General features: G+C 35.6%; 1 protein-coding gene and 1 long non-coding RNA gene across 46 annotated transcripts in view; both read right to left on the bottom strand.

Moving 5' to 3' along the window:
- Positions 1–26,720, bottom strand: part of nbeaa (neurobeachin a) — a 340,332-nt gene that overhangs the window by 256,635 nt on the left and 56,977 nt on the right.
- Positions 2,878–4,736, bottom strand: LOC141376428 (uncharacterized). Its single transcript, XR_012386462.1, has 2 exons — positions 4,152–4,736; positions 2,878–3,395 (listed from the first exon to the last, which is right to left on the bottom strand). It is a non-coding gene; the product is annotated as an uncharacterized lncRNA (long non-coding RNA).

The following is a 26,720-nucleotide window of genomic DNA, read 5'->3' as shown; positions in this document are numbered from 1 at the left end:
ATTGACAGATGCTGACGCTTCACAACTTCTTTACAGACAGTTATTTCTGACACTTACTTCTTCATTTTGTTAGTACTGGAGCGAAGTGTACAACACATCCCACATGATCAAAAACATAATTAATCAGTTCAATTAAACGGGTTCATTCAGATAAAGACCTTCAGTCTAGCAAGTTGACACGAGTATCTTTGGGAACTGCAAGAGATTTTTGTTTAATTGGAGTAGTGAAAATGTTTAAAAAAATAATTATCATTTAAAATTATTAAGTTAATAGAAACGGTCCTCATTATTTTTATCTAAATATGCTTTTTTCCCCCAATGTAAATGTCAGGAACAAGTACTGTCTGCCATTGGAGAGAAAGGCATAAAGCTCCACCCACAAACCATCTAAATGATCTAGAACAACAGAAATCTACATCCATTATATACTATAACAACATACTTTAATGTACTTTTTTAGGAAATCAATCAACCCATAAACACCAGAGATTTAAATATGCATATTTAACTGAATAAACCTAAAATAAAATGCAATCTCTTAATATATAATATGGATTACAATTAAATATGTTGAAGACAAAATTTGAATCATTTTTCAAATATTTCCATCTGATGCTTAACAAGAAAAAATACCACCGTTTTTCCTATTATATTCTTTCTTCTGGAGAAAGTCATTTCTTTTATTTTAATGTGGAATAACACCTTTTTACATTTTTAAACAAATTTTTAGGGTCAATATTATTCTCTCCCTTTGCTACAGAACAAACCAACAATGTCCAATGACTTGCCTAGTTAACCTAGCTGGCCTACTTAATCTTCAGTCCTTAAATCACACCGAATGCGCTTTTTGCAATGAGAGGCACCTATTTTGAATGGTTTTCTAATGGGCACAGCATTTTGTTCACCTCACATTTTCACCGTCTGCTGCCCCTCGCATTTTTGCCGTTGCACTTTGTGGATCTCCAGTTGAAAAAAAGTCAACTCTGAGTGAAAAAAAATCCATCTTTTTTCATTGTCCAATTAAATGAAAGCAGAGGCGGGGATTCCATTAATATAACAGCCCTATTAGTGTTGTCAAGATGACTACAGAGACTTTTAAAGATGGGGGTCTACAAGTATGGAATATCATATCACAGATTCATGGAATTGATTTTCCATTGGATCCAGAGATATACTTATTGGGCAATTATACAAATTCTAACCTCCAGCATAATCATGCTGTTAAGCTTACTAAAATGTTATTGACAATGTCTAAAAAAACATATTGCTTTAAAATGGAAAACAGACACTGAAGTACCAATTGAACTGTGGATCTCTGAAGTTTGCAACTGTGTACCATTGGAGAAGATCACATATTCTTTGAGGGCAAAAGGTGAATTATTTAAAGATTTGGAATCCATTTTTGAATTTTGGTAAAACAGTACAACATGATTTGATTTGACCAAATAGTTTTTCTCCGTTGGTTTATACAGTATCTCCTCCCTTTTTAAATTTTATTTATTTATTTTAATACTATTTTATTTATTTATTAATATACTGTGTGTGTATGTTTTCTTTAGTTTGTTTCGATGTACTGTACTGTAAACTTTTGAAAAAGCAAAATAAAAATATATAATGCAAAAAATAAAGATAGAGGTCGCGATTTCGAGTTATCCGAATTATCACAATATTATTAGATATTGCAATTATAACAATAATCAACAGCAGTGCTCACAAACAATATGCAGCTGGTTCAGTGGTTGCCTAGCAACATAAAAAGCACAGCACACTTCTTTTTTATCTCATTAACAAAATAAAGGCAGTGTGGTGCGTCTTGCCTTCTTAGAACGAAAAACACATTCACTGTGATCAGCCCCTCATTGGTTATCTACTAATTAACTAATTAATATTTTCCAAGCTGCTTTTAAAAACAGCGCTAATGATTTTCCCTTATGTTTAACTAAATAATTAAATACAAATTTAAAATATAAACATAAACATTAGAATGTAAACATAAATATTTTAATGAATCTAATGAGTCATGAGATCGTAGCATTAAAAGGAAACTACAGATGAACATGATCACCGTTACCCTGATGAAGGTAGTTCTTTGCCAAAACGAGTCCGTTTTTAAGGATTAGCCATGTGAAAAGGCTTTTTATAATTTTTTTTCAAAATTTTTCGGGTTCCTTGGACTTATTTTTGCTGTGTATTCTGATGAATGCCTTACCCAAAGAGCACAGACACATTATTCAAGCTACCTCTGAGCATTGTTTGTTTGATTTTGGATTTCTATTCAAACTTAAAACATATTGAACATTGTTTGCATGCATGGTTCCTTAAATACCTTCAAAGGTAGCCAGCGACCTGTCAACACGTCTTGCAACTACAGTAACAATATTAACAATCAATGAATAATGAAAACCCAAAAACGCTGTGTTCAAAGCAGCTTCCCTAACAATGTAAGAGCCATAATGAGCACTCACTGGCTGTTTCATGCCTACAGGTGTGACAAAATTAATGAAGAACTGTCATTAGCAATGCAGCGGTGTGGGCTGCTAAAGTATGTCCCGATCAGCTCACCAAATTAGCAGAGAGCGTTCAAGCCTTTATGCAACAGTGCCTGTGTCAATACGCGCAGCTCTCAGGAAAAATGTGCCTGTGGAAATAGCGAGTCGTGTCGGACGCTAATGAGCGCTGCTAAGGGCTAACGAGAACGTGTGAGATGAAAACACCTACACTCTGGAACAAACACTACAAATCCTGCGCCTGGGGAAACACAACTGTACTGTTCTCTGCTGTTGAACATCTGAGAGCCAAACCGGCAACAATTACTTTCTAAAAATAACGAAACCTTCAAAACTGAAGGAGCTCACTTTCACACAAGGAGAAAAAGAGCAGCATCAATGGACTGTATGAAGTATGGAGCCATATATAAACAAAGACACACTTTTGTGACCAAGCGCGCAGGCACACACACAGAAAACAAGCTGAGGATGGTGTGACAGGAACTTGGCAATGATGAGAATGGAGTGGCAGAAGTTTGACAATGTTCCATCTGTGGTGATCCATCTGTGGAATTAAAGAGTCCATTACCACTTACTTACACACAAACTATACGTAGAGCAATGATAATTCTTCAAATCTCAGGAACAGTGTCTCATAAACAAACCTTTATTGCTAAATTTGGGGACAAATGTCAAAGTTTTTGCCCTTATATACTTTACCACATTTACACTATATAAAAATATATAAGTTTCAATATTCTGCCTTTATATATTTTATTCCACCTTATTTACACTATATAACAATACATAAGCTTAAATATTCTGCCTTTATATACTTTATTCCACCTTATTTACACTAAATAACAATACAGAAGCGTAAATATTCTGCCTTTATATACTTTATTCCACCTTATTAACACTAAATAACAATACAGAAGCGTAAATATTCTGCTTTTATATACTTTATTCCACCTTATTTACACTGTATAATAATACATAAGCTTAAATATTCAGCCTTTATATACTTTATTCCACCTTATTTACACTATATAATAATATATAAGCTTAAATATTCTGCCTTTATATACTTTATTCCACCTTATTTAAGCTAAATAACAATACAGAAGCGTAAATATTCTGCCTGTATATACTTTATTCCACCTTATTAACACTAAATAACAATACAGAAGCGTAAATATTCTGCTTTTATATACTTTATTCCACCTTATTTACATTATATAATAATATATAAGCTTAAATATTCTGCCTTTATATACTTTATTCCACCTTATTTACACTATATAATAATATATAAGCTTAAATATTCTGCCTTTATATACTTTATTCCACCTTATTTAAGCTAAATAACAATACAGAAGCGTAAATATTCTGCCTGTATATACTTTATTCCACCTTATTAACACTAAATAACAATACAGAAGCGTAAATATTCTGCTTTTATATACTTTATTCCACCTTATTTACATTATATAATAATATATAAGCTTAAATATTCTGCCTTTATATACTTTATTCCACCTTATTTACACTATATAATAATATATAAGCTTAAATATTCTGCCTTTATATACTTTATTCCACCTTATTTACACTATATAATAATACATAAGCTTAAATATTCTGCCTTTATATACTTTATTCCACCTTATTTAATCTATATAATAATACATAAGCTTAAATATTCTGCCTTTATATACTTTATTCCACCTTATTTACACTATATAATAATATATAAGCTTAGACATTCTGGCTTTATATACTTTATTCCACCTTATTTACACTATATAATAATATATAAGCTTAAATATTTTGCCTTTATATACTTCATTCCACCTTATTTACACTATATAATAATATATAAGCTTAAATATTCTGCCTTTATATACTTTTTTCCACCTTATTTATACTATATAACAATATATAATCTTAAATATTCTGCCTTTATATACTTTATTCCACCTTATTTACACTATATAATAATATATAAGCTTAAATATTCTGCCTTTATATAGTTTATTCCACCTTATTTACACTATATAATAATATATAAGCTTAAATATTCTGCTTTTATATACTTTATTCCACCTTATTTACATTATATAATAATATATAAGCTTAAATATTCTGCCTTTATATACTTTTTTCCACCTTACTTATACTATATAACAATACATAATCTTAAATGTTCTGCCTTTATATACTTTATTCTACCTTATTTACACTATATAACAATACAGAAGCTTAAATATTCTGCCTTTATATACTTTATTCCACCTTATTTACACTATATAATAATATATAAGCTTAAATATTCTGCCTTTATGTACTTTATTCCACCTTAACCATAAACAAACCTTTACTGCTAAATTTGGTGACAAATGTCAAAGTTTCTGAAATAGAGGAAATCTAGAACATCGTCAGTCTAGAATGATGAATTATTTCACTTAAGAAGTATTGCAATATCATTTTTTTTCCAATATCGTGCAGCCATACTTCCACTTAAAAGCATACATGTGTCAAACCGGAAACGCAAGCTGGATGTGTGTTGGACCCATTGGCCTAGCTTTACATGGACAAAGGAAAATTAAGACGTGTTTACAACTATTTAAGACCTACAAGTCAAAATTTCAGTGAATTTAGGACCTTTAAGCCCTAAAATAATCTTTTTGAAATTTAAGACATTTTAAGATTACGCGGAAACCCTTATAAAACGCAATTTAAGGGTAATTTAATAAATCTTGCTAATTTCTGGATGGTGCTCTGATTTCCCCCAGAGTCTAAAGACATACGCTATAGGTGAATTGAATAAACTAAATTGGCCGTTGCGTATGTGTGTAAATGAGTGTGTATGGGTGTTTCCCAGTACTGGGTTGCAGCTGGAAGGGCATCCGCTGTTTAAAACATATGCTGGATAAGTTGGCTGTGGCGATCCCTGATGAATAATAATTTCCAGAAGGAGCTGCATCCCTTCTAGCAACAACCAGCATTGATACGCTGTAACACTAAAGGCGAAACCTTGTTGCATTTTGAGTAACAGCCACTAGATGGCACTTTGATATCATTAATGGAATTCCGAAATACGAAAATGTCAAATGGACATGTCCAAATGGCTCGCCAAGTCAAATCTGTGTGTTTGACTGTATGAATAAACTAACATTAAAAAAACCGAAGTGCGCAGTGAGCTTTAGATTATTCTCAGCTCGACCACGTCCGCCTGGTAGAACCTGTTTTGTTTTCTAGTCGGATACACATGATCTGAATTCAAATAGCATCACGCGGTGTTTGTGGATGTGGCAGAGATGATGAGGTGCTTTTTTCAACAGTGCACTTTCTTTTTACATTAACAAAGGAGACGACAACTGTTCATCTGAGCAGCGCAGAGCCGACACTTCAAATGTCAGTGTGCAGCTGTGAAGCTCCAGTCTCAGCTGACTCATCTGCACTTTCTATACTGAGTAATACAACTCAGATCCATCAAAAGCACATTACACATCCAACCAAAACTGCCTAAGATGCTTCTGTTTTTAAATGACAAAAGAATATATACATGTACACACAGTTAAAGACAAATATTACTGTAAAAAGAATTCTTACACAGCTCTCTGGAGTACTTGATGTTGATTGGTCAGTTGCAACATTCCAAAGTATGTTATCAACTGCTGAAACTATTACCACAGGCTCATTTGGGTGCTTTGAATCATCTTGATTGTCAATGAATACGTTTATTTCCAAAATACATTCTGTTTTTGACTGTTTGGCATTATCTTTTGACTGAATAATATGTAGGTTAGTGTTTGCTCCATTCAGCAGTGTTTATTTCTGTCAGCTTTGCTTTTAATTAAAGAACTAATAAACTATTATTGACCAGAACAATGTTTTGTGTCAAATTTTAACATTAGGCAGCAAGGTGGCTCAGTGGTTAGCACTGTAGCCTCACAGTAAGAAAGTCGCTGATTCGAGTCTTGGCTGGGCCAGTTGGCATTTCTGTGTGGAGTTTGCATGTTCTCCCTGTGTTCGCAAGGATTTCCTTCAGGTATCTTATTTACACTATATAACAATACATAATCTCAAATATGCTGCCTTTATATACTTTATTCCAGTTTATTTACACTATATAACAATATATAAGCTTAAATATTCTGCCTTTATATACTTCACTTCTCATATCACAGGAGGGCTAGTCATTTATTTTGACTTTAATTCTGATTATTTACTAATTTATGGACTGAACTACTACTATTCACAATATTTTGTTCTACACATAATATTAAATTAGATAATTTATATAAATGCTAAATAATAACAAATAAATAACATTATCAATCAACATGAATAAACATTATTCATTATTTATAAACTTGTGTTTAAATCCATGGATTATACTAAAACAAAAATACAGAACTTGCTCAATTTGTCTCAAGACTTCAATGCAGCAGAAGAGAAAAAATATGTTTATTTCATTGTTTTTGCCATGCAACAGGTGTGTGATTATGTAAACAGAAAAGCGAAATATAACAACTTGCACACTTCAGTGGTAATTACAATGCAGCAGCTTTTTCTAGCATTAACAGTGGGTATTAAGGAACTCTTAATAAAAAGGACTGCAGGAAGTGAAGTGAAATCCAAGGCACTTTTAAGCTCAAGTGGTTCTCAGACTCGCAGAGGCCTGTAAACAGAGCAGAAATGGCCAATGGCTGGAGCTCTAGAGAACAGGAGGAAAAGAGACACTTTTCTGGATCAATGAAATCACAACACCGGCATCAGTTCAGATGTGACTGGGGGAGTCTTTAAACTAGTGAAATAAAAATAAATAAATAAATCAAGGTCATTTTATCCTTAGCTTGCTGTGTCACACATGACCTACTGTACAGTGACCTCAGCTATAATAGTGGCATTTATTTTGCATGTTATTTAAAATGAAACTATTCAGAGGGAGTTCTGTGGCGTGGCATGAATATGAACAGAGTCGTAGCTGGGCACTGCAGACAGCTGCCGACATGCGGCACCAGTGTGCGTACCCTGATTTAAACCTGTTTACATTTTTAAAATGCATGGTGCTGTATGGCATGGCTCACACTGATAGAGATCGAAGATTTATGTAAATTTGGGGTCACACTTTATATTAAGTGGCCTTAACTACTATGTACTTGCATCAAAAAATAAATACAATGTACTTACTGTGTTCATAATGTATTTGAGAACACTTGTGGTGCTCTTGAGTTGGGATAGGGGTTGGGTTATGGCAGGGGTCGGCAACCCAAAATGTTGAAAGAGCCATACTGGACCAAAAAAAACAAAAACAAATATGTCTGGAGCCGCAAAAAATTAAAAGCCTTATATAAGCCTTATAATGAAGGCAACACATGCTGTATGTATTTATATTAGCTATATTAGCCTACTATAAAAATGATTTAGTTGGCTACAAATACATACTGAGCCTTCATGATTAAATGTTTTTTTTTCCCTGCAGTGCATCCTGTAGAGAATGGCGCACCACGTGACTACTCTGTTGTACGATGCCGTCTCAAGTTTAACTTAATTACAATATTAATGCATTGTTTAATGTTCGAGTTTAACTTCATTACAGTATTAATGAATTATGTTTAATGTTCAAGTTTAACTTCATTACAATATTAATGCATCATGTTTTGCTTTGATGAAATTAAAGAAATGCAGTAAAGAAATCAGATTTTTGATGTTTTTTATTTTGAGGATTCCAAAAAACAACATCAAAATGAACGTGCATAACGTGCCCCTTACTGGGAATGTGCTCAACAAGGCAGGGTCAATCTCCAGGGGTGTGTGCCAAGGAAAGACAGTCTTGTTTTTTCCTTTCGCCACTCGCAAAATCTGCTCCCAAATGCAGTTTGCATATCAACGATCGCACCTTGTAAATAATCACTGTTGAGTTAGTGATCGGGATGGGCTTCTTTGAATTCTCTCAGGGAGGGAAAATGAGAAAGCGTGCCCTGCTGTACATCTTTGGCATAGACAGCTTACGCTCCATGGCGCATCACACAGCCGCCGGATAGTTTACAACAGCCACCTGCCTATTCTGTGTGTCGCAGGCTATGACGCAAATCTTCGTTGACAGAAATGTTGAAAATAAATATTCTACACACTTTTACAGCATTGGAAAACGTTAAATTGTTTGTCCTCCTATAGAAACCATATTAAAACAAAAATATATTTACCTCCCCCATCTTTTTCCGTTTTTTAAACATTTTTTGAAAAAGCTCCAGGGAGCCACTGGGGCAGCGCTAAAGAGCCGCATGCGGCTCTAGAGCCGCGGGTTGCCGACCCCTGGGTTATGGACAGGTTTGGTGGTGTGGGTAGGTTTAAGGGTGGGTTAAGGTGTAGGGAATGGTCAGCAGTGTATTTACAAATGTAGTTACAGAAGTTAATTACAGATGTAATTACATACTGGTATTTAATCAAGCACAAGTACACAGTAAATACATGTATTTACACAATAAGTACATTGTAACAAACTATTAATTCCTGTGTTAGTACATATTAGTTAAGGACACTTAATATAAAGGGACCAAATTTGGCAAGCTAAACGCATTCTGTACTGTACAAGAGACACAGATATGGATTGACAATGGTCTACAGCCAATCAGGACGCGCTGTAAAAGTAAAAAAAAGCATGTCAAATCGCAGGTAGGTATTTTGAAAAAACCTGTAACCACTGACATCCATAGTACACTCTCAGAAATAAAGGTACGTGAGCTGTCACTGGGGTGGTACTTTTACAAAGCGTACAAATTTTAACCTTAAAGGTTCATATTAAACCCTCAAGGTTACATATTAGTACCTAAAAAGTACAAAAGTTTTCCTCTTAAAATGTTAAGGTACTAATATATACTTTTGAGGTACCAATATGGACCCTTTAAGTACAAATGTGTACCTTTTGAAAAAGTACCACCCTCAGTGACAGCTTGCGTACTTTTATTTCTGAGTGTAGGCAAAACAAATACTATGGAAGTCAATGCTTAAGGCTGATTTATACTTCTGCGTCAAACACCGGCGCATGCTACGGCGCTGACGCATAGCCCTTCACCGTGGCCGTTGCCGTCACTGTCGTGCACCTCTTAAAAAATGTAACTACACGTCGCAACAACAAGTAGCGCAAGCTCTATGATTGGTCGGCTTGGTATCGATGACGAGTCGGGGTGGGACAGAGAGCCGCGCGAATGGCGCGAACCCAATGTAGCAATTGTTTACAAGTGTCCTAAATGGAGTCCCGTGAAGGAGCTCCGGATGGAAAGTTTTGTTTTGTGTTTACCTCATAGTAAAGTTGCTGCACGTCTGCCGGTTGCTGCCTCAAAATGAGCGAGTTTGAGCCACTTGTACATCCCGGAAGTGTTCAGGAAAAGCAAAAAAGCAGCGAAGAAACTCGACACAGAGGAACATTTACACCTCACTGCCAACTAGCGTTTCGGAAGTGTTAATGCAGACCAACAGAGACAGCGCGCAGAAGTATAAGTGCACAGCCACGCGCGTTGCATGCGCTGTGGGTTACGCCGGTCACTTGACGCAGAAGTATAAATCAGCCTTTACAGATTTCCAACTTTTTTCAAAACATCTTCTTTCATGTTCAACAGAAGAAAGAAAATGGTTGAAATGCGTATCCCTTTTGCAGAATCATTCTGGTGACATCTGAGATTTATATTATGCCTTCTGAAAAGAGGTTTAATATATCATCTTTAATAATTCTGGATTTCTTTTCACAGCTTTCTTTGCTCATATTTACCATGGAGACAATATGGAGGACACTCCACATAAACACACATATTAGCATTACAGGCCTGACCCGGAGATGCAGGTAATGTTTGTATGAGTGAACGCTCAGTGAATGACGGCAGGAGGTCATCTCTGGGTTTCTATGGAAACAGAGGAGGGGGGGGGGTCTTGCTATTAAAAGCAGAAGCGCAGGTACATTAGCTCAAATGAGTCAAGAGCTCTGTAATGCTGCTTCCTGTCATCTCAAAGGGAGGCCTTTTTAGGTCATAGCAAATAACACATCAAAACAATTTCATACAGGAAATGCGTGGATAATTTGAAGGACAAAAACAATGGGGAAACTGCTTCTGTATAGATGATCATTAAAATGCTGCTAAAGACGCACACATTTTGTTATCATCACAACAAATGGATTATTATTACCTTTATATTACTTACATAATGTTATTAACATTTTATTATGCATTGTTATTTTATTTGACATATACCCCTTACATGTAAATACCTTATATTCACATGTAAATGTAAATAAATGTTAATTAAAAATGCTATTAAAATGAAATGTAAATTATGATCGAACAACAGGAGCAGTGACAAATATTTTTAAATATTTGCATTTAATATCTACAGTATTATGTAACATTTGTTATATTATTTTACATTTCATACAATATACTACAATAAATATATTAATCTTTTTTTAAAGTTAGCATTTATGTTTTATGATATAATAGAATACCAAGTTTTGGGAAAAAAGCGAGTATATGAATATAAAGTAACAATAACAATATAATTTTGATGTTTATTATATTACAATACATTATAATAATATATATTACTATTTCAAGATTTAGATCTACACTACCTGATAAAGGTCTTGTCGCCTATCCAAGTTTTAGGATCAACAAATAATAACTTCTAGTTGATCATTTGGTATCAGAAGTGGCTTATATGAAAGACAAAGGCCTCTAGATTACTCAAATTTACCAAAATAAAATATGATCATGCCTTGATTATTAATTATTTAATTAGGACAGTAAGGTCTGACTTTGCTTAGTCAAAAATCTTGTCACTTAACAGAAATAATGTACAGTATAGAATATAAAGTGATGCTGCATTGGAAACATAATTAATATTGTGTATGACCATGTGCTTGGAGGACTGCATCTATAAATCTCTGACTCAAATAACTTAAAGTCATCTGGAATGGCAAAGAAAGTGTTCTTGCAGGACTCCCAGAGTTCATCAAGACTCTTTGGATTCATCTTCAATGCCTCCTCCTCCATCTTACCCCAGACATGCTCAATAATATTTAAATTTGGTGACTGGGCTGGTTAATCCCGCAGCACCTTGACCTTCTTTGCTTTCAGGAACTTTGATGTGGAGGCTGAAGTATCAGGAGCGCTATCCTGCTGAAGAATGTGCCCTCTCCTGTGGTTTGCGATGTAATGCGCAGCACAAATGTCTTGATTTTTCCTTCACCAAACTTGACTGACTTCTGTAAGATTCTAGGGTCCATGTGGACATCGGACAATAACCTTTTTCAAAGTATAAAACCGTCAAAATTTTCTGTAATAGTGTTTCTAGATTATGTCTATGATTTTTTTTTATTAACTTTTTTTTTTAGTTCTTTTGGGCAACAGTATCTCCAGCAGAAAATATATCTAAAGATAAAGTTTTACATTGTAAAAAAAAAAAAAAAAGTTTTTGAAATGACAGCAGAAGTCAATGATTAATTTGAGTTATTTTGCCGACACGTTTACTGTTCAAAAATATTTTAAATGTTTCTTAAAATAAAATATATTGTGACTAAAAGAGCAAAAAGTTTGTTTTTTACTCACACATTAAAAAAAATTTTTTTAAATGTCTGAGTAAAAAACAAAAACTTTTTTTCCTTTTAGTCACAATATATTTTATTTTAAGAAACATTTAAAATATTTTGTATATACATATATACATACATACATACACACACACACAAACACACACATATATATATATACATATACATACATATATATATACACATATATACATATACATACATATATATATATACATATATATATACATATATACATATACATACATATATATATATATATATATATATATATATATATATATATATATATATATACATATATATATATATACATATATATATATATACATATATATATATATATATATATATATATATATATATATATATATATATATATACACACATACATATATATATACACATGCATATATATATATATATATATATACACACACACACACACACACACACACACACACACACACACACACACACATACATATATACATATATATTAGAGTTGTAATCACAATACCGTGAAACCTTGATATTTTTATCCAAGGTTATCATACCGTCAGAATCCTTTACCGGCCCATATGGGTTTCAGTAGGTCTTCTGCAGTATTTGTAATGATTGGGATACAGTTCAACAGATTAGAAGTTATTATTTGTTGCTCTTACAACTGCGGTTAAGATAAACATAATAATATAAATAACAAGATAAATACTAGACAGTAAAGTTCGTCGAGACAAACTTTGAGGCTGGCTTGACAAAGCCTGTTGGTAATAGTTTATTTAGTTTAAAAACAGTTTGAAAAAGTATAAGTAGCATGTTATTAGCATGATTCTAGCATGCATTAGCATGATTATAGCATGGATTAGCATGCTATTAGCATGAGTGTAGTACAAATTAGCATTTTATTAGCATGATTCTAGTATAAATTAGCATGTTATTAGCATGCTTCTAGCATGAATTAGCATGTTACTAGCATGATTCTAGAATAAATTAGCATGTCACTAGCATGATTTTAGTATGAATTAGCATGCTACTAGCATGATTCTAGCATGAATTAGCATGTTACTAGCATGATTCTAGCATGAATTAGCATGTTACTAGTATGATTCTAGCATGAATTAGCATGTTACTAGCATGATTCTAGTATGAATTAGCCTGTTACTATCATGAATCTAGTATGAATTAGCAGGTTATTAGCATGATTCTAGCATGAATTAGCATGATTCTAGTATGATTTAGCATGTTACTAGAATGATTCTAGCAAGAATTAGCATGTTACTCGCATGATTCTAGCATGAATTAGCATGTTATTAGCATGATTATAGTATGAGTTAGCATGTTACTAGCATTATTCTAGCATGAATTAGCATGTTACTAGTATGATTCTAGCATGAATTAGCATGTTACTAGCATGATTCTAGCATGCATTAGCATGTTACTAGCATGATTCTAGTATGAAGTAGCCTGTTACTATCATGAATCTAGTATGAATTAGCAGGTTATTAGCATGATTCTAGCATGAATTAGCATGATTCTAGTATGAATTAGCATGTTACTAGAATGATTCTAGCATGAATTAGCATGTTACTCGCATGATTCTAGCATGAATTAGCATGTTATTAGCATGATTATAGTATGAATTAACATGTTACTAGCATGATTCTAGCCTGAATTAGCAAGTTATTAGCATGATTTTAGCATGCATTAGCATGTTACTAGCATGATTCTAGTATGAATTAGCATGTTATTAGCATGATTCTAGTATGAATTAGCATGTTATTAGCATGATTGTAGTATGAATTAGCATGTTACTAGCATGATTCTAGTATGAATTAGCATGTCACATAGCATGCTTAGGTGGTTGCTAGGGTATTCTGAGTGGTTGCTAAGTCGTTGCTAGGCAGTTGCTAGGGTGTCCTGAGTGGTTGCTAGGTGGTTGCTAAGATGTTGCTAGGCGGTTGCTAGGGTGTTGCTAGGTGGTTGCTAGGGTGTTCTGAGTGGTTGCTATGTGGTTGCTAAGGCATTGCTAGGCGGTTGCTAGGGTGTTCTGAGTGGTTGCTAGGTTGTTGCTAGGCAGTTGCTAGGGTGCTCTGATTGGTTGCTAAGGTCTTGCTAGGCGGTTGCTAGGGTGTTCTGTGTGGTTGCTAAGATGTTGCTAGGTGGTTGCTAGGGTGTTCTGAGCGGTTGCTAAGGTGTTGCTAGGCGGTTGCTAGGGTGTTCTAAGTGGTTGCTAGGTTGTTGCTAAGGTGTTGCTAGGTGGTTGCTAGGGTGTTCTGAGTGGTTGCTAGGTGGTTGCTAAGGTGTTGCTAGGTGGTTGCTAAGGAGTCCTAAGTAGTTGCTAGGCGGTTGCTAAGGTGTTGCTAGGTGGTTGCTAGGGTATTCTGAGTGGTTGCTAAGGCGTTGCTAGGCGGTTGCTAGGGTGTCCTGAGTGGTTGCTAAGGTGTTGCTAGGTGGTTGCTAGGGTGTCCTGAGTGGTTGCTTGGTGGTTGCTAAGGCGTTGCTAGGCGGTTGCTAGGGTGTTCTGACTGGTTGCTAGGTCGTTGCTAAGGTGTTGCTAGGCGGTTGCTAAGGTGTCCCAAGTGGTTGCTAGGTGGTTGCTAAGGTGTTGCTATGTGGTTGCTAGGGTATTCTGAGTGGTTGCTAAGGCGTTGCTAGGCGGTTGCTAGGGTGTCCTGAGTGGTCGCTAGGCCCTTACTAAGGCATTACTAGGCCATTGCTAGGTGGTTGCTAGGCGGTTGCTAGGGTAATTTGGGTGGTTGCTAGGCAGTTGCTAGGGTACCCTGGCTGGTTACTAGGCAAGCCTCACATACATGCTTGATAAAACATTTATACTTAGTAAGCATTTCTAGCAAGTTACAGTACTTGGCTAGTCAATATTAGCATGTAGCTAATCACTGCTAGCATGTGTAGCATATAGGAAGTTCCGTTTGCTAGCATGAGTCAAACGAGCCAATCTCCAAGTCTCTACGATGTTCTGATGCTGGGATATAGCTGTTGATGAATGGTTGCTAGGGTACTCTGTTTTGTTGCTATGGGCAAGGTTACAGAGTGAACTTGAATGTGGTTGGCTGTCCAAGTCAAATGAACCAACCCCCATGTCTCTATGACACTGCTATGCAAAGATATGCATCTTGGCCTATTTTAATGAAAGTCTATGGAATCAATTTGGGGGCGTGGCTTGTGAGCTTCATTATCATATTGAGATGCTCATTGGTTGTCTGAGTCAGATGAGCCATCCCCCAAGTCAATAGGACACTGCTAAGCAAAGATATGCATGTAGGCCAGTTATTAACATGAGTCTAGTATGAATTAGCATGTTACTAGCATGAATCTAGTACAAATTAGCATGTCATTAGCATGTTTCCAGTATGAGTTAGCATGTCATTAGCATGATTAGCATATGAGTAGCATGTTGCTAGCATGATTGGCATGTCATTAGCATGTTAGAATTATAAGCATTTAATAGCACAGCTAATTACAGTCTATAGGACAGTTGCTAGGGTGCAGTATGTGGTAGTTAGGGGTGTGGCTAGAAAGTTAAAAGGCCATCAGTGATTGGCTGCTGGCTAGACTCAGTTAAATGAGCTCAGCCATTAGTCTGTATGACAGTCTGATGCTGAGTTATGAGCTCACAAAGTTTGATCCCATGTAAAGTCAATGAGAGTCTTTTGTAATGGAAGTCTACGGGACAGTTGCTAGGGTGCAGTATGTGGTAGTTAGGGGTGTGGCTAGAAAGTTAAAAGCTCATCAGTTATTGGCAGTTTGGTAGTCTGAGTTAAATAAGCTCAGCCATTAGTCTCTATGACAGTCAGATGCAGAGTTAAGAGCTCACAAAGTTTGATCCCATGTTAAGTCAATGAGAGTCTTTTGTAATGGAAGTCTACGGGACAGTTGCTAGGGTGCAGTATGTGGTAGTTAGGGGTGTGGCTAGAAAGTTAAAAGCTCATCAGTTATTGGCAGTTTGGTAGTCGGAGTTAAATGAGCTCAGCCATTAGTCTGTATGACAGTCTGATGCAGAGTTATGAACTCATAAAGTTTGATCCCATGTTAAGTCAATGAGAGTCTTTTGAATAGAAGTCTATGGGACAGTTACTAGGGTCAAAAAGTGGTTGCTAGGGCGTGGCTAGAAAGTTTAAAGGTGATCAGTCATTGACAGTTTGATAGTCTGAGTTAAATGAGCCCAGTTAGAAGTCTGTGCGACAGTCTGACGCAGAGTTATGAGCTCACAAAGTTTGATCCAATGTTAAGCCTATGGGATTTTTTCGACAGTCCCGGGACGTTTTTCGGAAAACCGAAAGTCGGATCAGTCTGAGGAGATATAGCAACACGAGTCAGAATAGTTTGGAGGTCTGGAGCGAGTTTGGTGGTAATAGCTTAAAAGCTCTAGGAGGAGATAGAGTTAGAAATTTAGTCTCAGAAGAAGAATAATAAAAAAAAAAAAAATAATAACTAGACAGTAAAGTTCGTCGAGACAAACTTTGAGGCTGGCTTGACAAAGCCTGTTGGTAATAGTTTATTTAGTTTAAAAACAGTTTGAAAAAGTATAAGTAGCATGTTATTAGCATGATTTTAGCATAGATTAGCAAGTTATTAGCATGAATTAGCATCTTATTAGTACGATTCTAGCATGGATTAGCATGTTATTAGCATGATTCTAGCACGATTTAGCATGTTACTAGCATAATTCTAGCATGAATTAGTGTGTTATTAGCATGATTGTAGTAAAATTATCATGTTACTAGTGTTTTTCTAGCATGAAGTAGCATGTTATTAGCATGATTCTAGTATGAATTAGCATGTCACTAGCATGAGTCTAGTATGAATTATCATGCTACTAGCATGATTCTAGTATAAATTAGCATGTTATTAGCATGATTCTAGCATGAATAAGCATGTTACTAGCATGATTCTAGCATGGATTAGTATGTTACTAGCATGATTCTAATATGAATTAGCAAGATTCTAGTATGAATTAGCATGTTATTAGCATGATTCTAGTATGAGTTAGCATGTTATTAGCATGATTCTAGCATGAGTTAGCATGTTACTAGCATGATTCTAGCATAAATTAGCATGTTACTAGCATGATTCTAGGAAGAACTAGCATGTTACTAGCATGATTCCAGTATGAATTAGCATGTTATTAGCATGATTCTAGCATGAATTAGCATGTTACTAGCATGATTCCAGTATGAATTAGCATGTTACTAGCATGAGTCTAGTATGAATTAGCATGTCATTAGCATGATTCTAGTATGAATTAGCATGTTATTAGCATGATTCTAGCATGAATTAGCATGTTACTAGCAAGATTCCAGTATGAATTAGCATGTTATTAGCATAATTCTAGCATGAATTAGCATGTTACTAGCATGATTCCAGTATGAATTAGCATGTTACTAGCATGATTCTAGCATAAATTAGCATGTTACTAGCACGATTTTAGCATGAATTAGCATGATTCTAGCATGAAGTTAGCATGTTGTTAGCATGATTCTAGCATGAATTAGCATGTGCTAAGGTGTTGCTAGGTGGTTGCTAAGGTGTTGCTAGACGGTTGCTAGGGTGTCCTAAGTGGTTGTTAGGTGGTTGCTAAGGTGTTGCTAGGCGGTTGCTAGGGTGTTTTGAGTGGTTGCTAGGTGGTTGCTAAGGTGTTGCTAGGTGGTTGCTAAGGTGTCCTAAGTGGTTGCTAGATGGTTGCTAGGGTATTCTGAGTGGTTGCTAAGGCGTTGCTAGGTGGTTGCTATGGTGTCCTGAGTGGTTGCTAGGTGGTTGCTAAGGTGTTGCTAGGTGGTTGCTAGGGTGTCCTGAGTGGTTGCTATGTGGTTGCTAAGGCGTTGCTAGGCAGTTGCTAGGGTGTTATGAGTGGTTGCTAGGTGGTTGCTAAGGTGTTGCTAGGCGGTTGCTAAGGTGTCCCAAGTGGTTGCTAGGTGGTTGCTAAGGTGTTGCTAGGTGGTTGCTAAGGTATTCTGAGTGGTTGCTAAGGCGTTGCTAGGCGGTTGCTAGGGTGTCCTGAGTGGTCGCTAGGCCCTTACTAAGGCATTACTAGGCCGTTGCTAGGTGGTTGCTAGGCGGTTGCTAGGGTAATTTGGGTGGTTGCTAGGCAGTTGCTAGGGTACCCTGGTTGGTTACTAGGCAAGCCTCACATACATGCTTGATAAAACATTTATACTTAGTAAGCATTTCTAGCAAGTTACAGTACTTGGCTAGTCAATATTAGCATGTAGCTAATCACTGCTAGCATGTGTAGCATTTAGGAAGTTCCGTTTGCTAGCATGAGTCAAACAAGCCAATCTCCAAGTCTCTACGATGTTCAGATGCTGAGATATAGCTGTTGATGAATGGTTGCTAGGGTACTCTGTTTTGTTGCTATGGGCGAGGTTACAGAGTGCACTTGAATTTGGTTGGCTGTCTAAGTAAAATGAACCAACCCCCATGTCTGTATGACACTGCTATGCCAAGATATGCATCTTGGCCTATTTTAATGGAAGTCTATGGAATAAATTTGGGGGCGTGGCTTGTGAGCTTCATTATCATATTGAGATGCTCATTGGTTGTCTGAGTCAGATGAGCCATCCCCCAGGTCAATAGGACACTGCTAAGCAAAGATATGCATGTAGGCCAGTTATTAACATGAGTCTAGTATGAATTAGCATGTTACTAGCATGATTCTTGTACAAATTAGCATGTCATTAGCATGTTTCCAGTATGAGTTAGCATGTCATTAGCATGATTAGCATATGAGTAGCATGTTGCTAGCATGATTGGCATGTCATTAGCATGTTAGAATTATAAGCATTCGATAGCACACCTAATTACATTCTATAGGACAGTTGCTAGGGTGCAGTATGTGGTAGTTAGGGGTGTGGCTAGAAAGTTAAAAGGCCATCAGTGATTGGCTGCTGGCTAGACTGAGTTAAATGAGCTCAGCCATTAGTCTCTATGACAGTCTGATGCAGAGTTATGAGCTCACAAAGTTTGATCCCATGTTAAGTCAATGAGAGTCTTTTGAATGGAAGTCTACGGGACAGTTGCTAGGGTGCAGTATTTGGTAGTTAGGGGAGTGGCTAGAAAGTTAAAAGCTCATCGGTTATTGGCAGTTTGGTAGTCGGAGTTAAATGAGCTCAGCCATTAGTCTCTATGACAGTCTGATGCAGAGTTATGAGCTCATAAAGTTTGATCCCATGTTAAGTCAATGAGAGTCTTTTGAATAGAAGTCTATGGGACAGTTACTAGGGTCCAAAAGTGGTTGCTAGGGCGTGGCTAGAAAGTTTAAAGGTGATCAGTCATTGGCAGTTTGATAGTCTGAGTTAAATGAGCCCAGGTAGAAGTTTGTGTGACAGTCTGACGCAGAGTTATGAGCTCACAAAGTTTGATCCAATGTTAAGCCTATGGGATTTTTCCGACAGTCCCGGGACGTTTTTCGGAAAACCGAAAGTCGGATCAGTCTGAGGAGATATAGCAACACGAGTCAGAATAGTTTGGAGGTCTGGAGCAAGTTTGGTGGTAATAGCTCAAAAGCTCTAGGAGGAGATAGAGTTAGAAATTTAGTCTCAGAAGATTAATAAAAAAAATAAAAAAAATAATAATAAGTTTAAATAGCATTTCAGTAGTCTGGCTTTGACAAGCCAGCCTAATAAGTTTAAATAGCATTTCAGTAGTCTGGCTTTGACAAGCCAGCCTAATAATTGATTATATATAATTGATATTATATTATAATGAATGATATTGCATTAATGCTATGAATCAAATATGAACAAAGGAATTTACAACTTTTTTTGCCATTTATGATTTATAATATGATAAGAGACCAAGCTATAGAAAAGAAGAGGATGAATAAATATACATTTTATATGTTTATTGTATTATAATTCAGACAAACAGTTGCTGAAAGACACCAGCACAGAGGTCACAGGGGACACAGCGATACTCGTCTGATAAACGACCACGTTTCTCTCCGCGCTTTTGCAGGATTCTCGCCCGGAGGGATGCATTACTCTAACAAGAAGCAAATATACCAATAAGAACTGAAAAATTGCCACAGTTGGATGCAGCTGACAGGACACGCAATCATCTCTCAACACCTCAAAGTCACGAAATCCTCACCGGCACACCAGCAATTACCACGCATTCAGACAGTCTCTCCTTGATGCTTACAGCAGACAAAGCCATCAAGGAAAATCAATCTGTGCAGTATCTGCCTTTATTCAACCTCCCATGATGCTTTGCAAGAATTATAGAAGTAACTTGTGCAATGTTAAAAAAAAAAGGAGTACATTGGGCTGTCAAAATTCTCCTGAATATCAGGGGTTCCTCTAACATTATATTAGGGCCGTCCAATTTAAAGTTATTAGTAAAATTATTCAATGTTATTATCGATAGGCTTATATCCCCAGACCACAACAGAAAACATCTAAGGATCCTTTCCTACAGAACATGTACCATTAATGCATTAGTTGGCTAGCTGCTAAGTTTCAGTTTAGTTTACACCATTCTGGAATTAGGTAATATGCAGACAGTCTGAGTAATCATTCTTTGTTGGTATTATGGAGCAGATGATCTGAGATGTGCTACCTTTATGGTACATAAAACCCAGAAATGGTGCAAACTAGGGCTGCGCAAAATGTCATTTAGCATCAATATTGCAATGTGCGCACTTCGCAATATCACATTGCAAAGATATGCAATGTTAAGTCGGAATCGTAGTGGACCAGGAGCCACAGAATTGTATTTGATCACTGATTTTATTTAGAATTAATATCATTTATCATATATTTACTCGTAATTTTCACTTATTTCCTCTAATGGTGAAAACAAAACAATATGTATTGTTTTTTTTTTTGTTTTTTTTTACTTTTTTTATGCTTTACTCTATTTTTTTTATATTTGGCAACTTGGAAACGAGACAAAAAGTAAGATTTTTTTTCCATTATGATATTGTTAAGACTTCCCAAATAGAAAAAAAGTCAAAAAGTCAAGATTTTTTCAATATTGTGCAGCCCTAATGCAAACTAAACTGAAACTATAATTCTAAAGCACAATTATAGTGGGAATACAGAGCAAACAAACGCTCAGATTTCCATGCATAGACATTTGATAAACAAATGCAAAGTAATTATATTTCCAAAATAAGACTAGTGCAGACTACTAGAATGCATTTAAATATAATCTATATATATATATATATATATATATATATATATATATATATATATATATATATATATATATATATATATATATATATGCTTAGTTTCATAATGAAAGCTCTAAAATTGTATGCTGTAGACCTACAAAGCTAATTGATTGAACAAATAAATAAATCATATTTGATAAATAGATTTACCATGATTTTTCTAATGCTGTTGTTGAAGACATTAACAAAGTTTATATATATATATATATATATATATATATATATATATATATATATATATATATATATATATATATATATATATATATATTAATTACTGCCAATTAATGTATCACAAATTATGTGGTAGACTTTATATGGTTAGGTGTTTCCTTCATATTAATAAGAGAAATCAATGGTTCTTGGTTAAGATGTGTAAATTTGAGTTTATTTTCACAGTGTGTGTGTGTATGTGTGTGTGTGTGTATGTGTGTGTGTGTGTGTGTGTGGACTATCCAGTCACAAAACGCGCCGAAAAGCCCTACATGACTCTAATAGTTCAATTGTGTTTAAATGTCTGTAATGCACTTTAATAATGCGACTAAAATTGGGATACTCCACCCGTTTTAATTCGATTTCTCTTTAGTTCGATTATGACCTTAATCTAATTAATCAAAAATCGCTGTTTACATGGTCGACTCTTAAACAGAGTATTGTCTCATTCGCATTAAAATCGAATTATTGGTGTCCATGTAAACATAGTCAGTGTTTCCTTCATATTAATTAGTGTAACAATAGTTCTTGACTGAGATGTGTAAATTTGAGTTTATTTTCACAGGAACCATAAGAAATACCACAAATGTTGCTGCAAAGTTTGAAAGAGAGAGGGGAAAAAATTTATTAACAAAAGAAGTAAAATCAGTACAGTTGGGTCACAAGAAATGAGAAGTATTTCCCTATGAATAAGAAATGGAAGTAAAATCAGTAATTGTAGGTCATAAGAAATCAGAAATGTTTCCTGCCAAATATAATAATATTATGATACCTTAAGGAATAAACACAGTAAATCAAAAAAGTACGAAAATATCAAGTGTACATAATTTGAAAACGTAATTTTCATGATGGATAAGATGACGCTGAAAGCCGCTCACTTGTTGTTTTCTATGTATATTGATCATCTGTAAAACAACCTCATTATTTAAAAGGATTTTTGAATAAAAGTTCCTCGAACAAGAACTGAGACCCATAATTAAAGGGATAGTTCATACAAAATAAAAAAAATCTGCCATCACTTGCTCTGATTAGAGTTTTTTGAGCACAAAAAAGAAAAATCTGACTTCCACAGTAGGAAAAACAAATATTAAGGACGTCAATGGTTACAAGTTTCTAACATTCTTCAAAACATCTTCTTTTATGTTCAACAGAAAAAAACAAGGGCAGCATGGTGGCTAAGTGGTTAAAACCTCACAGCAAGAAGATCGCTGGTTTGAGTCCCAGCTGGGCGAGTTAGCATGTTCTCCCCTTGTTGGCGTGAGTTTCCTCCGGGTGCAAAGTCCAAAGACATGCGCTAGATGAATTGGATGAATTAAATTGACCGTAGTGTATGAGAGCATGTGTGAATTTGAGTGTGTATGGGTGTTTCCCAGTACTGGGTTGCAGCTGAAAGGGCATCTGCTGCGTAAAACATATACTGGAATAGTTGGTTATGTGGCGATCGCTGATAAATAAGAGACTAAACTGAAGGAAAATGAATGAGAACAAAACAAAAACTTAAACTGGCATGGAACAAGTAAACGGTGTGTAAAGGACTGAATTTCCATTTTAGGGTGAACTTTCCCTTTAATCAAGAAATGGGTAAACACTGAAACACACCTGTATGCACTGACAAAGCTGGTTTACTTTGTCACGATTGCTTTAAGCCTCTTCTGACCTTTTATTTCACCTTTTCTAACCTCCTTTTGCCTCCAGCACATGGCCTGACAAACAATACCCACTTGTGTTAGCCAGAAAAACAACAGTCGGGTAAGCTGAAGTAATCCAGCATCACAAGACCATGAGCTTGCTGCTGAGGCCGAACGAGGCAATGAGGGCTTGACCTCTGACCCCCGGGTCCTGCTGTGCCCCACATAACATAAACCAATCCAGAAAACTCAGCGCCTCACAACCACTCAAGTCAACTTAAATGCCAGTCTTGAGTGCATTCGTAATGATTAAAATGATTCATGTGAAAGAATGGCCTTCGAAAGTACATTCATAGCACTGTCTCACGCTGAATGCAACGTGAAAAACTATTTATTATGAATGAAGGGCAGAAAGGATGTTAGCTAATGTGCGGTGAGCTAGGTCAATTCATTTAGAATATACAAATACCACAGCTTTAACACACACTTTTAAACCAACGTTGAGTGAAAAGCGAAAGTGGAAACTTAAAGGGATAGTTCACCTAAAGAGATGGTTCACCTTTTAATTTACTCAACCTCAGATGGTTTCAGACTTTATCAATGAGTTTCCTTATGCCGTTAAACACCCCAAAAAAAAAAAAAAGATGTTTTGAAGAATGTTGGAAACTGGCAGCCATTAGGATTCATAGTAGAAAGGTAAATGCATTATACCTGTACATATACCATTTAAAGAGAAAAACTGACAATAAAATAATGCCTCTCAACTAAAAAAAAAATTGTACTGAATTAAAAATAGTTTATTTATTATTAGCTTGCATTTTTAATGACCTGTTGAGTTTAATATAAAAGTAACAAATCTACTTTATTTTGTTCAATAAAATAAGAAATAATTATTACTAAGAATTTTCAGTTTTGGTTTTTGGCTAAATGTATCATTAACATTTGGTTTGGTTTCAGCCAACATTATGATGAATTCCCTAAAATATTTAATGAAAGTCAATGGCTATCAGTTACCAAACATTCTTCAAAATCTCTTCTTTTGTATTAAACAGAAGAAAGAAACTTGAACCGGTTTGCAACTGGTGAAATAATCGAAGACAGAAGCTTCATTTTTGTCTCAGTTTTTAATGAATTTATAAACCAAACCTTAAAAAAAACTTGATTCGACAAATTTTGTGTGCTGACAACAAGCTGTGATGGGGTGAAATACTCCATGATTGCATTAATTGAGAGTTCTATAATGCCAGTCTCGTTTTCAAAATAAAAGGCCCAATCCCAATTCTATTTTTGTACCCCTGCCCCTTCCCCTTAGCCCTTACAACCGAGGGTTAAGGGGAAGGCCTTCAAAATTTACCCCTAAGAATTGGGACAACACTACACCACCTGCACACATCATCAGATGTCCTCGCGATCTCCTGCTGTGAGATCAGACGATGGCGACTGCTGTAGTGATTCCAGTTGTGTTATTTTTTGGTATTTATCTTCAGGAGATCACTGAAGGTACATATTATGTTATCAAAAAGATCTAATGTGGCAATAAGATCGTAACTTTACTGTGTATTTACACAGTGGCCATATTCATCAATGTAAACACACCAAAAACAACATTAACATTATAGCAGACACTGTAAAAAGCCCATTGACAGCAACTAGACATTACTGACAGGGTATTCGAGAGTCAGAATGTTGTGGGACTGCTGTACAGGAGTTATTTAATAGGGATTGTAGATCGAGAAATGTAGCGTTTTTTTTTTTTGTTTTGTTTTTTTTAAAGCATGACGGTAAAACATTAATGCGGTTATGAATATATTAAAACATGTGTTTGTTTGTTGTAAAAATTCGTAATAATGACAAAAAAATACTAATTTGTGGATCTCCGGGTTCAGCAACACTGCTGCTGTGGCTGGTGCATTATGGGAAATTTTCTTACCCCTTGGTTTCGAGTGTGGTCCTGAAAAATCTTTGTTCAAGGGGCTATTCACCCCTTCCCCTCAGCCCTACGCCTTCAAGCTAAAGATAATTGGGACACCCCTACCCCTTGGCGTGCACGTGGAAAACGAGGGGTAGGGGGAAGGGGAAGGGCTAAGGGGTAGAATTGGGATTGGGCCCACATGCAAAGTACTGTAAGTATAATACAAGTTTAGACACTTAAAAATTAGGGGAAAACATATTGTTGTAATCTCATTAGGCAATTCTTCGGCCAATTAAATGCTGTCTGGGGAATGTACTGTATATTAATGATCTTGGTGAACAATCAGAGTCTGCGTTTTGTTCCGATTGGCCTGTTTTTAACAAGGATTTTACACTCAAGGGATTTATACGAGAATGAGAAACAATGGTGTTATAGGCTCACGCTACATTTCAATGTATTGAACATTTCTTTTTCAGCTATGTGCACTAGTTATTTCCAGATTTTTATTCTGTAGCACATTTCAAAAAAATCTTATGTATTTTACGTTTCATTTCACTCCTGCTTCATTTCAATTCATGTTTTTGTTTTACTACACTTTAGTTTTAGTTAACAATGACAGCGCAGCATCTAAATGACCTTGAGATTTAATTTGAATGTTAAACATTTAGAGACGCCATTAAAAATAAATGGTATCGACAGCAGGTTTGACACCAAGCCAAAAATCCAGGCATACCTTTGTGTTTTGCACACAAATCATGAAATGAAAGACTTAACACAAAGAGACAGAAAGTGAGGAGCTGTATGTCCGCCAAATGCGTTTGCCAGAAATCATCCTTCAGGGGAGTCACACTGGAGGGTTTTGAAGATCCGCAATATGGGCTCGATGTGCCTTTTCTAAACAAGAAAACAAGCTGAATGTTACATTTTTCTGCAATACGTTTACTCACGACTACAGATAAGACTGCTATGAAAATACAGACCACTGCAACAGCACTTTTTTCACCCTTAATCAATGTGGTATTAAACGCTTGGCTAGTTTGTACTGAGCGGAGACGAGAGGACACAACAAGCCGAGGTGAATCAAGATACATGACCATGAAAAATCAGCATAAAACTGCATTAAAGGTCATTCCCAGATGTTGATGTTGAATAATTGAATTTTAAAAACATGTTATGTTAATCTTGCGTTGAATCCAAAAGTGTAAGTGATTGTGCATTATTACTTTTTCCTTTTTAACACTACTAATGAGGTTGTAAAGGTGCTCAAAAATACAGATAGGTCTATGAAAATCCGACACAAACATAAAGGTCATGAAGACTGTGTGGGCAAACAGGTAACAACTTTACAAACGGAAATAATTGCAATCCCATGAAGCAGTGCATATGAAACAAATTAAAGTAGTGGGCGTCATATACTTGAATAACAAATATGCATAGGGAAGCACCAATAACCCAAATATATACCAATAAATACAATGTATAATGTTCATATGTAAGTTTCTGAGCCTGATTACACAAAAAAAAATATAATACAACACAAAAAAAATACACTCAAAAATTATGTTTGTTGTTAGTTGTAACTAAATTAGGAAACTAAATTCTTTTTTGTTCAATTCACTTAAATTTGTAAACAGTTAACTTACATGTTGTCACAATTAGTGTTGTCACGATACTG

This window comes from Danio rerio, chromosome 10, assembly GCF_049306965.1.
Source record: "Danio rerio strain Tuebingen ecotype United States chromosome 10, GRCz12tu, whole genome shotgun sequence".
Classification (NCBI taxonomy): Eukaryota; Metazoa; Chordata; class Actinopteri; order Cypriniformes; family Danionidae; genus Danio; species Danio rerio.
Note: the sequence above shows the minus strand (reverse complement) of the source record. Positions and strands in the feature narration are given on the sequence as shown.